The sequence below is a fragment of the Panthera uncia genome, chromosome F1 (assembly GCF_023721935.1).
Source record: "Panthera uncia isolate 11264 chromosome F1, Puncia_PCG_1.0, whole genome shotgun sequence".
Lineage (NCBI taxonomy): Eukaryota > Metazoa > Chordata > Mammalia > Carnivora > Felidae > Panthera > Panthera uncia.
The window spans coordinates 63,827,123-63,839,237 of record NC_064813.1 but is presented as its reverse complement, the minus strand read 5'-3'; the positions used below and the strand labels follow the sequence as shown (position 1 = coordinate 63,839,237).

General features: G+C 50.5%; 1 non-coding gene across 1 annotated transcript; it reads right to left on the bottom strand.

Annotated features, from left to right (window-relative positions):
* Nucleotides 1-236: 236 nt before the first annotated feature.
* TRNAR-UCU (transfer RNA arginine (anticodon UCU)) lies at nucleotides 237-310 on the bottom strand. The gene has a single exon. It is a non-coding gene; the product is annotated as a tRNA-Arg (tRNA).
* Nucleotides 311-12,115: the final 11,805 nt, after the last annotated feature.

Sequence of the window (12,115 nt, the reverse complement as noted above, 5' to 3'; positions counted from 1 at the left end):
CAGTCGGGCCGAGCAGAGAGAAGCAGCAGACATCTGAGCCTCCGCTAGACAATGAAAATCCGTAAGGGAGGAACAGAGAAAGCATGAAGAGGGAGGGAAGGGAAAAGGAGAGGAGGTCCACGATTCCCAAGGAAAGAGGTTTCCTTTCTCTTCCCCAAAGCCTCCAGGGAGAGATAAAGGTAATTATCAACCTAGCGTGACAGCACGCAAAATAAAAGAGGCACCTGCCAGGTGACCATCTCTGCCGGGACTCGAACCCGGAACCTCTGGATTAGAAGTCCAGCGCGCTCGTCCATTGCGCCACAGAGACCTCACCACACACACAGCATCAGCACCAGAACTGAAAAAGCACATACCTTCTGCATCACCAGCCATCTCGGGCATCCTGCTCTCTCGAGCGGTGGGGGGGGCAGGGACAGCTGGAAAATCTGGAGTGGAGATCCACCCGCAGGCTCCGTCAAAGCTTTTCCCAGTACCGTGGGTCCTGGGTCCTCGGAGGACTGGAGGACCGGGGCGGCAGTCGTTTTCAGTCCCAGAAGCTCTGATGGGGCAGGATGGAGCTGGAGCCTGGGCCCCTTCCTCTCCATCCCCAGGGAGGAGGCAGGAAAGGCTCTCTATTCTCATGCTAATTAGGCAAAGCTCACCCAGCCCAGCCAGGGAACCAGGGACCAGGTCTACCGCCACCCCTCTCCCGCCACCCCTCTCCCTCGCTGTGGTTTCATCCCACCCGGATGCTCTCAGACAGGGGCTGGGCAGAGCTGGGGGATCCAGGGAAGCCCTCCTTTCCCGAGACAAAGGACCTGCTCCCGTAAAGAGACAGCGTGAAGGCAGAGGCAGCACCAGGCGGGGAAGCCGGGCTCCGGGACACGACACGGGTCCAGCTCTCAGCCCTCAGAGCCGCACCCGTCAACCCGTCAAGCCGGGGAAGAGATAGCCAGGGTCTGAGGTGCTATGCCTTCAGCATCTCCCCTGGAATTATGGATGAGGAAGAGACGGAAGTGTGGTGAGTGTGTGTGTGTGTGTGTGTGTGTGTGTGTGACAGAGAGAGAGAGGAGGGTGAGGGTGGCAGCTCCCTAATGAAATACAGATGGTCCTCACACAGCCCTCGGTGATCACCTACCTGCTCCCCTCCCCCACCTTCCCTAGCTCCCAGTCTGCCCTCCTCTCTTCCCAGGACCCCCGGATTTAAAGATTGGGGCTTTCTCAGCTGCTGGGCTTGCCAGAGGCATCCGAGGACAATCAAATGGGCCGGCCCTCCCTAACCACACACAAAGACCTCCACACCCAGCCCAGATCCAGGAAAACAGTTCCTAGTTTTAAAAGCCTCCTTGGGAGGCTACAGTTGCTAATCACTGTTGGTCACAGTGTCCCCCCCACCCCGGGGCTGGTTCTTCTGAATGTCTAATCCAAGTCGTTCCCACCTCAGCTTCTGCCCTTTTTCTCTCGTTTGACTGCCAGCCACATTCAGGGGACAGTTGCCCTCCGTGCTCCCAATGGCAATGCAATGATTTAAAGACCGACTCGGTGTTCCCCACCCCACTCCCACTTAAAAGGTTACAATACAAGCAGAGAGCTGACTCCCCCACCTTCCCTCTGTGTGTGCGTCTATTTCCAGCACTCGACACCATCGACTTGACTCCCATCACAGTCTAAGGCCATTCTTTCTAACCCGCGAGGCCGGCTGATGGTCAAGTGAAGGACGATGTGACAACACAACGTTCTTGGACTGGAAGATCTCGGAGGGCCCTGAGAACTCTAAGACTCACCCTCCCCTGGCCGTTCAGTTCACACAGCCCCAAGGAGGAGATCTGGGCAAGCATGGGACCAAGGTGAGTCAGTCAGGTCAGGGGGCCAGGAGAAGACCAACACCTGGGAAGAGCCAGCCACCCAACCAAGCTTGCCTTCCCCGCCCCCAGGACCTAGAGGCAGAGAACAGGCCTTTCTTAATACACCTACCCTAGACTACTCCAAGAACATGACACACAGAACTCAAAGCTGGCCAGCTATCACAATATTTGGGTTGACCAGTGACAAGATGCCAGTCAAAGGGCTAGTCAGGAAGCCTCGGGTGCCTGTAGAGGGAAGCTCAACCTCCCAAGCCAGCCAGGAACCACGCGAATGCAAAACAGGTCCTCAGGACATTTCCCATCAGGCTCCACCAAAGTTCTCTTAGGCGCAGACCCACACCCCCCACTCTTCATAAAGATGGCGTCCTATACCCTAATCTGCCCGTCCCGAGCTTTGCCCAAAGGTCCGTTGCCTCTGAAGAGGCCACGTGTTCTCCACACCCTGAATGAAGAGTCCCAGCTCCCCAGCACTTTCCAAGGGCCTCATTCATTGCGTGCAATGCTCTTGCTTGGTGCTGGGGATATGACGATGAGGGAAAATAATGGCACGGTCCCGCCCTCAAGGACCCTGTGGGCAAATTGCAGCATAGGAACTATTCTGAAAGATGTACAGGAGAAAAGCCAAAATCCGTCTTATGGCCCACTGAATAAGGTGTCAAGTTTTCCAAGATTCAGCTGCAGTAGCAAACTGCAGCTGACTTGCCCCGAATCCCTGTGGAAATGAACTTCCAGCCTTCCACTTCCCCAGGGTAAGTCGGGGGCAATGATAAGTGCCATGGATAAAGATTAGCGGTGACCTCATAGAGCAAGGTGTCGTCCCCTTCCTGCCTCAGTCCCATGAGTCACAAGTCTTGCCTCTGGTGCCTGAGTTGCCTGCTGCCTCTTGAATAACCTTCCTTTATCTTTCTTTCCCTCGCCCCCACAGCAATCTCCCCATTCTAGCAAAACCCCCTTCCCAGGACCCCTTCTCCTCACAATCTCTATCAACAAAAATCCTCTGGACTGTCCAAGGTTTTTCTCAAATAAGGGACGTCTCTGACTTATCTAGCTTCACTTTATCATCCATAAATCAGATAAAGCTTCTTGATAAGTGTGAATAATGTCTCCAAACTGGATTTTTAATTTAAAAATGAGGAGGGAAACCATCCAAGAAAGCCGTGGTTGTAACGAGGCAGGAAAGGTGAAGTTAAGTCATTCCCAATGATTGAGGACAGTACGTCTTCTTTTAACCTAGGTACACCATTTGTGTTTATGCAGACCCTGGAGAACATGAGTCCATTCCTTTTCCAAAAAATGTTTCGCACTGATTTAATTCTCCAAAGATCCATGACTCAAACATTACTCACGCCTCTAACTGAATACCACTCTTTGACCCCACAGACACACCGGTGATGCTCATACATTATTTCATTCATAAAGTGTTGCTGGGATACAATATGATAAATGCCAAAAGAGAAAAGAAAAAAATCTCCCGTTGGCCCAGGAACAAATAAAATTAAATCCTACACCCTACTGTGGTCTTGCTCACAGCTTCCCTAGGGTGCCTGTACCCATCAACCTGTGTTTTAAATGCTAAGGGATTCAGATGGAATGAGACAGTGAAATAGACGTTTGGACCATACAGCCCTTACCCATGATCGCCTCATCTTGCTGTGCCTGCTCTGTCCCAAACCTATTCCTTCACATCCACGGTGGGCACATCCTCTAAAAGTGGTATGTCCCTACTTCAGCAACCTCCCTATTTTAGCCCCCTTCACCCCTCTGCTAAGCACCTTCCAGGGAGGCTGCAAAGGAGCTCTGAGAAGTCAGAGCTTCCTCTAAGAGGGAAGAAGTGCAATGATCCAGGTAATTAGTGGGCCTGAGAATCAAGCCAAAAGAGGACAAATAAGGGCAAATTCTACCTGAATCATCACATCCTAGATTCCAAGTCTAGCCCAGCACAATGGGTTATTCTCAAGATTCCCCAGGGGGAGACCTGGACCCAGGCTGTCCGGACAATGGACTGTACCTCCAGGGACGAGTCAAGGTCAGAGGAGTCCACACAGAGGTCCACCCTCAAGGGAGTCTGAGGAATGGTGAAGAATCCAGAGATGGAATCCAGGAAACCATAGAGAATTCTAGACAGTGTGTTCCAAGGATATAAATTCTCTCTTCGGTCAAGAAGCACGAGGAAGCCAGCAGCATTTAATGAACAGACAGGCAGCGGGCCATCAGTTCCCACCAGCTCTTTCTGGGAATTTGGAGGGAGACGTTCTCTCTGCTTCGCCCCAATTTCCCAAAGGTGAGTTACTTCCTGGGGCTACCTACCCCTCGTTCCTCCTCTGCTCTCTCTACGCCTGCGGTTCTGACCCTAAGCTACGATTCTCATGTGTTCAGTACCAACTCCCTGGTCCTGTCTTCTTACGGTGTCTTCTTGCTGTCGCCTCCATTTCTCGTCTTCTTCAGGGCACATCACCCTTAGTCACGTCCTGACTTACATGCCCCTCCCACTCTGTCCGTACCTCTGCACACTCCTGTCCATGCCCTTTCTCCCCACTTGCCGTGTGCACTTGGCACTCTCCAATCTTTCCCCCACTGGGTCTACTCTGTGGCGTGCCCCGTTTCTTGGCCACACCCCCACCTGTTCTCATCTGGGGTCCATCTGTTCCAAACACTACTCTCCACACTCCCCACTCCTGGCCTCCAGCACGCTCAGCCCGCTGCTGCTGTCCCTGTCACCGCGCCACCAGCCACGAGGCTGTCTGCTCCCCAGGCCTCCGAGCTCCTCCAACGTCGCACTTGCTCACTGTGCTCTCGTCGCTTGCTCTGAAGTCTTGACACGTTCCCTCCTTCACCATCAGGCCCTCTCTTCCTTTCCTCTAGATTTCGGGCTCCAGGCTTCTTCCCTTTCCCCCACTGCCCAGATCTCTGCCGCTTCCTAAATCTTCGGTCTACGGTACCTGTTCTTCTGAGTCTCCTTACAGCCCATCCATACGGTGCCAGATTCCTGTCCAGAATGACCTGCTGGTCCTTCTCTCCACCATGACCACCTCCAGAAGTCCAAGGAGCTCCATGCCGTCCCACACACCTGTGTCTGCTTTACCTGCCTGGGACTCCGTGCTCCACGCGCTACTGGCTTTAAAACTGGGGGCCCCGATTGGGCCTGTTGATCACCCGACACTGAGTGGCCACGGGGACGGGCTGGCAACCAGGTTCCTTAATCTTCAGTTACCACAGTGACGTGGTCCCTAAGAGGGCAGATATTCTAGGCCAGAGGCCAAAGAGTCGGAAGATGGCCCCTTAAAGCATCAATGACTCTGGTCACAGGTCCAGGGGCGGGAGAACATCAGTTATGCCCACTGTTAGGAGTAAAGGGGCTTTCTTGGTCTCTGGCCTCTACCACAGCTCCTCTCCCCGTCCAGCCAGGAAGCAGCCTTGAGGGGAACATCAAGTTCACCTTGTAGAGTAGAGCAACTCCACAGCAGCAAGAGAAGAAAGGTGTTCTGCCACCACACATCAGTTTATACCAAACGTGTGACCGTGAGCGTTTCAATCCCAGGGACCAAACCCGCCCTCGCACAGGGGCCTCTGAGAAATCAGGAGGGTCTGAAGCTCGTCCTTACCCAGCAGCTAGTCACTGCCCACCTGCCACGCAGGACTGGCCCTTCTCAGAGCTGTCCCCACACCGAAGACGGGGTGCAGGGGAAGCATTTTGACTTTGAGTAACCCAGTCGGTTGCCCTCAGGCTCCTCCCAAAGGAAATAGTTGGATTCTCACGGTCCTCCCTCCTGCTGTCTGTCAAGAGTCTAAGAAACAGTGTTAGCAGGAGGCATAATGATGATAAAAGAATTTTTTTTAATTATTTATCTCATTTTATCATCAGCACTCTCCTAGATTGTGGAAAGAGTGACGACCATGATCTTCCTTTTACAAAAGAAAAACCTTGATCAAGGACAGGCCGTGGCTGGCCCAAAGTCATCAGCCGGGAAGTAGCGGGGGCTGGGCTCTGCCACAGGCAGGCAGGTGTCCCTGGATGGTACCTGCTGAGAGACAGGGCACCCACGACACCAGTCCCGGACCTTCCCCGCAAGTCTCTTCCCTACCCTTACGATGGAGGGGAGGTGCCCCAGGGACAGGACAACAAGGAGGATGGGTGGGGGAAGGGCAGCACCCTAGATGGAGGGCAGCACCTAGTGAGGGTGAGCGAGCCCCCCAGCCCGTGGTCTCCCCCCAGTGGCTCATTCTCTCTTGAGTCACCAAAGATCAAAGCGGAGGAAACCAACGTCTAGATAAATGAGATGCTTTCCCCAAGGACAGCCAGCTGGTCTTCCACAGCGCTGCACCCAGCCCCAGGCTTGCTGACCTCTACTTCAAGGCTCTCCTTTTGCTACCATGGGGTCACCCCAACGGGGGTTTCTATACAGAGTGTGGGGAAGGGGACGGTATGTTTAGCCTTCAGTCGTCCCCGGAAACGGGACAACCAAAAGGATCAAGGAGGCTCGTCCTGGAATCACTGAGTGCTAAAAATGGAAAAAGACTTTTAAATAATTAAGTTTCATTTTTGACCTTATGCCTTAGCTGAATTTTTACCACGCGATCTTATTACTTTTATGAATTAAAAAAAAAAAAACTGGTTTGGAGATTAAATTGATAATGCTAAGTGGGTGAATGTTTGCTCTTTATTTTGTGTATTTCTGTAGTCTATAATTTTTGTCAACCCTCTCCATCTGTAATTACATAGATTAGTAAACTCGTGCCCATAGAAATTAAATTACTTATCCAATATTACAAAAATAGACTAACCGCTGTGGTCCACTTGGAAAAACACAGACTTCAAAGGCAGGATTGAGCAAGGTTTGAGTCCCAGTGCGTCAGCTTACTGCGTGGTGAGGAGCACCTAAATGAACCTCTCTGAGACTCGGATTGCCTGTTTATTTCAAAATGTGCACAAGTAATGCCTGCCTTCGGAGGCCACTACGAGGAATAGATGAGGGGAGGTGGCGAGAACCCCAGGGAGCCTCACGCCTGCAGTCTCCGTTTTCACAGAGACCGGGCCGTAGGCTCAAGGTCTCCCTTCCTCGGCGACTTCAGCCTCGCTTGTGCCGAAATATTCTTGCTCAGGTCCCTAACCGTTTCCTGGTCGTCAGGTTCAAGAGTGTCGCTTCACCTTTCTGCAGCATTTCGGGCCACACCCATCTGTGTTCTCGAGAATATTCACTTCCCTGCTTCCCAAGGGCTCTCCTCCTCTACCTTGGCTCCTCCTTCTCTGTCCCCTCACCGGGCCCTCCCCCTCCTTCTTAAATACCCGTGGCCCTAAGAGCAAATGTTATCAGACCGCTGGCCCGACTGTCAGCAGCATTTTTATATTATTAAGTAGAAAAGAAGAGAAATGGCAGGACAGGATAGGGCAGAACAGAACAAGAAAGAGAACAGCAGAACATATCAGCCTCTAAGAAGAGCGTGCGTCATTTCCGGAATGTTCGTTCCAGTTACTCCTACAGGTGTTTGTGTAGACTCTTGTGTTCTAAGTCACAAGAAAATAAATGAATTGATTTCTTCTGTGGGTTGTGGTCGAAGGCACTGCCCTAAAGTATGCGTGGCCTCTCTTCTCTTCTCCTTTCTCCCCAAATGATCTGAAACAGCACTGGCTGTGATGAGCCAAACATGCCCATTTCCACACCTGCGGCCAGACTGGAATATTCTGCTGCCTAGACATAACACTCCCTACATGACTCACGGGCATTTCGACGGTAAAATGTACAAATCTGAACTTACATTTCCTCATAAATCCTCTGCTCTTTATGACCTCCTAATTTACTTCATGGTAGCACCATCCACCTACTCGCTTATTAACTAATTTATTCTGCAAATCCACGAATGTGTGCTATAGGCCACGACACGTGCTAGGCACTGGGAACACAAAGACGCGGAAGACGTCACATCTGTCCTCAATAAGGGCACGGTCAGAGACAGAAAACAAACAGAATCCCAAAACAAAGCTGCCCAACTGTGGAGACACGTCCAGCATGCTACGATACTGGACAACGTGGGCCCGAAGGTCTGAGGAGGTTTGCCCGAGCCACGGACGTAAGCTGCACAAAGTCAGAACAGTTGTTCACCGGAGCCAGAGGAGAGGCGGGGCCAGGGCGTGTGTTGGGGACCCCGAGGAAGAAAGGCGCACCAAGAAGAGAGGACAGCGTGATAAAGCTACACCTCACCCCTCGTTCCTGTGTGAGAAACTACAAGAAATGCGGAGTCACTGAAGCCCGGAGTCCCAGGCAGGGGGTGACAGCCCGTGGCCGGAAGACCAGATCGGAGAGACCTTCGTACGTCATGTTAAAGGACTTCAATTATAATCCCGCAGAAGCCAGAGGCCGTGAAGGGTTTTAAGGAAGCGAGAACTGTGTTTTGGTGTGCATTTCACATAGATCACTCTGGATGCATGGGGTAGGTAATTTCGAGAGGGCCCAGCCAGGAGGCTTCAAGGTAAGTTATCACAGAGGTCTGCACCCCAGCAAGAGAACTGGCTACACACAGTGAACTGAAGGGAGAAGACGAATTTGAGAGGAAACTATGAGGGAGACAGGCTGGTCATCCAGGGCGGGGTCCGCCATGACGCCTTCGCACAAGAGCACGCTCAGGATTTCAGCAGCGGCTGTGATCAGCCTGTTCCCTCTCTGCAGCCCTGAGATGCACACACCCCCACCCCCACACCCCCACTCCCACCCGCACCCCTGTCTCCATTGCTGCTTCTGGCCCACTGCAGACAGCACATCCTTCGAAGGCAGGGCTATTCGAGTATTTGATTATTTTTTTTTATTTCTTTAACATTTATTTAAAGACAGAGAGAGAGACAGAGTGCAAGTAGGGTAGGGGGAGAGAGGGGGACACACAGAATCCGAAGCAGGCTCCAGGCTCCGAGCTGTCAGCACAGATTCCAACGCAGGGCTCGAACTCATGGACTTTGAGATCATGACCTGAGCAGAAGCTGGATGCTTAACTGACTGGGCTGCCCAGGCATCCCTGATTTTTAGTTTAATGTTTATTTATTTTTGAGAGAAAGAGACAGAGACAGAGCGTGAGCAGGGGAGGGGCAGAGAGAGAGGCAGACACAGAATCCGAAGCAGGCTCCGGGCTCTAAGCTGTCAGCACAGAGCCCGAAGCGGGGCTTGAACTCACGGACCGTGAGATCATGACCTGAGCCAAAGTTGGAAGCTCAACCAACTGAGCCACCCAGGCACCCTAATGTTTTATTTATTTTTGAGAGAGAGAGGGAGGCACAGAACCCGAAGCAGGCTCCAGGCTCCGAGCTGTCAGCACAGAGCCCGACTCGGGGCTCGAACCCACGAACTGCGAGATCATGACCTGAGCCAAAGTCAGTTGCTTAACCCACGGAGCCCCCCAGGCGCCCCTATGTGAGTATGTTAATAACCCCTCAGTTTTCTCTCTGCAAGTGGCCCCTTCCCCTTCCACCCATCTGACGCATGGCCGACAGAGCAATGGTGATCTTTCTGGAAGGCAAAACCCCTTGATGATCCTCTGGAGCCCCGAGAAGACCCTGACGGCCATCTACAAGTCTGATTCCTGCCCCTCTTTCCAACCTCATTTATTACCATTCCCCACCCATCTCCAGCCTCATGTTGCACAATGCCAAAATACTTACAGTTCCGTAAAATTAAAAACACAAAAACCCCCAAACTGTTCTGGTTCCACACTGATAAGCCCAGGGATGTGCTGTTTCCTCTTTCTGGAATGCCCTTCCCTTCTCCCCACTCTCACATCTGCCTGGGGAGCCTCCCCTCCTCCTTGAAGAACCAGCCCAGTCACTTCCCTTTCTGTCTTCCCCATCTTCCCCGAGGTCCACCACTGCCCTAGCAGACTGGAGTGCACCCATCATCGCACCGTTCCCGCCCTTGCACACGGGGCTCTTAAAGCACGGAGTGCGAGGGGCTGTGTCCTGCCGGGGCAGGCAGGGTGGGGGGCAGGGGGCGGTGAGGAACTCCAGCCCCTTCTATCTTGTCAGTCTGAGCAGCATCTATCTGGCAGGTCCTAGCAGCTCAATATACGTTTGCTGGGGGAAAATAAACAATTGCTAGAACCGGTCTCTGTCCTCCTGGCCCGGAGACTGTTCCAGAATACCACACTTCTTTCTTTTTATAGTGGAAGAATTAGAAGGGAAGTCTTAGAAGGGGACCTGAGAACTTGAGGCTTTTTCTGCTGCTCTGCCTCCGGGTGGTGTTGAAACAGTCCACTCTCTCCAGGGCTCCAGTCTCTACACGCAGGGTCCTGAATATTCCCCACGAGATGGGTCCCAGAAGCTTAACCTCAACACAGCTTCGGCAAAACTAATCTTCCTCTGTCCCCAAACACTGCACCCCATGAAGACTGTCCTTACTCCGCAACTGCTTTCCGCGGCTCAGCCTTTCCCAGGTCAGTCACTCACACCCCCAAACTGAGAGCAGGCCTTGCCCTTTCCCTCTCTCGTTCCCCACAACCAACACCAACCGCGGCACCTCCTTTCTGTCCCAGTGCCGCCAACCCAGCTCAGAGCTGCTGGATTTCGTTCCTGGATTTCTATTGACATCGTTCCACAGATTTCCTTAGAAGAAGCTTCCCAAATAAATTTTTTACAGTGTTGTTTACTTTCGTCATCTTTGCATCCTGCGTGGGGCTCGAACTCGCGACCCTGGGGTCAAGAGTTGCACACTCTTCTGAGTGAGCCAGCCGGGTGAGCCCCTAAAATCTGCTCACCACAGAAGCACATCCTCACTCTTAAAAAGTGAACTACATCACATAAATAATCATAGCCCCCCTCCCGTATGCCTTAAACGTCACGCCCACTGCCGAAATCATAGTTTTCCAAGCTGCATATGTATCTGAATAATAAAATCACTCATCAGATAGCTACCATGTGCCAGGCTCTAGACGAAGCACTTCAAATAGATTCATTTATTTAAGCCTCACATTACACAACCCTAAGGGAAATGTACTATTTTAATCCGCTCTACTCGCCACACACAGAAAATAAAGTACTGAGAGGTTAAGCACCTTGTCCAAAGTCACACAGCCAGTAGGTAGCAATTCATATCCTTAAACACACATTCACGCGTAGATGAAATGGACCAGAGGCACGTAGGTTGCTGTAGGCTTCTTTCCCGTTACACAAAAGGGGTAACAGCACGCGTATTTTCTTGGTATTTTCACCTAACAATACATCTTGGTTATCTTTCCATGTTGGTATGTATAAATTTACCTCATTCTTTTTAACTGTTATGTGTTATTACAGAGTACGGGCACAGTGTAATTTATTTAACCAATTCACTATTGATGGGTACTTAGGATGTTTGCCATTTTTCACTACTGGAAACGATGGCATGATTCACATCCAGGCACATAAATTACGGCACTCGTGTGTGACTAGACGTACAGCACAGATTTGTGGAAACGACACCGCCGGTATTTTAATTTTTAATTTTGATACATTCTGCCAAAACATCTCCAAGACAACTGTACCAATTTACATTTTCACTGACAATAAATGAATTTGCCTATTTCCCCAAACACTTGCCAACACTGGATATGATCCATCATTTTAATTTTTAACAATCTGACGGGCCTTTGATACTTTTTTAACAATCTCAGGTCTCTTTGTTACTTTAACTTGTATTTCTCCAAATCCAAATGCAGCTGACCATTGTTCAGATGTTTACTGGATGACTGTATTTCTTCGGAAAATTCCTACTCATATCCTTTGCTAATTTTCTATTGGATTGTTTGCTTTTTTATGTGTATTTATTAGATACTTTGCATGTTACCACGTAATACTTTGCTGTATGTATTGTAAATAAAATGTTTCCAGTCTGTCATTTACTTTTAAATTTTGTTTATGGTATCTACAATTAATCTTTTTTTTTTTTTAAGAAAAACTAAGCAGTAAAACTTGTCAGTCCTTTCTTTTATGGAGTCTGGGTTCTTCGTCATGCTTGGGCATGTCTTTGCCACTCTGAGAGTAAACATATTTTTCTTGTGTTTAGCAATGTCCTTTGGTTTGGTTTGTTTATAAAATTCAGTACTTCCATCCGCTGAAATTTATTTTTGTATACGGTGTGAGGGAGGGCTCGACTTACCCCATCCCAACTTGCAAACAGATAACTGATTATTCTAACTCATTAAATTATTTAACTCATTAAAACAGCCCAACCCTCAGTCATTGATTAGAAACGTAGTATATGATGTACTGTATGATTCTTCATACACTAAATTCCCACATTAGTTTGTGACCATGCTCC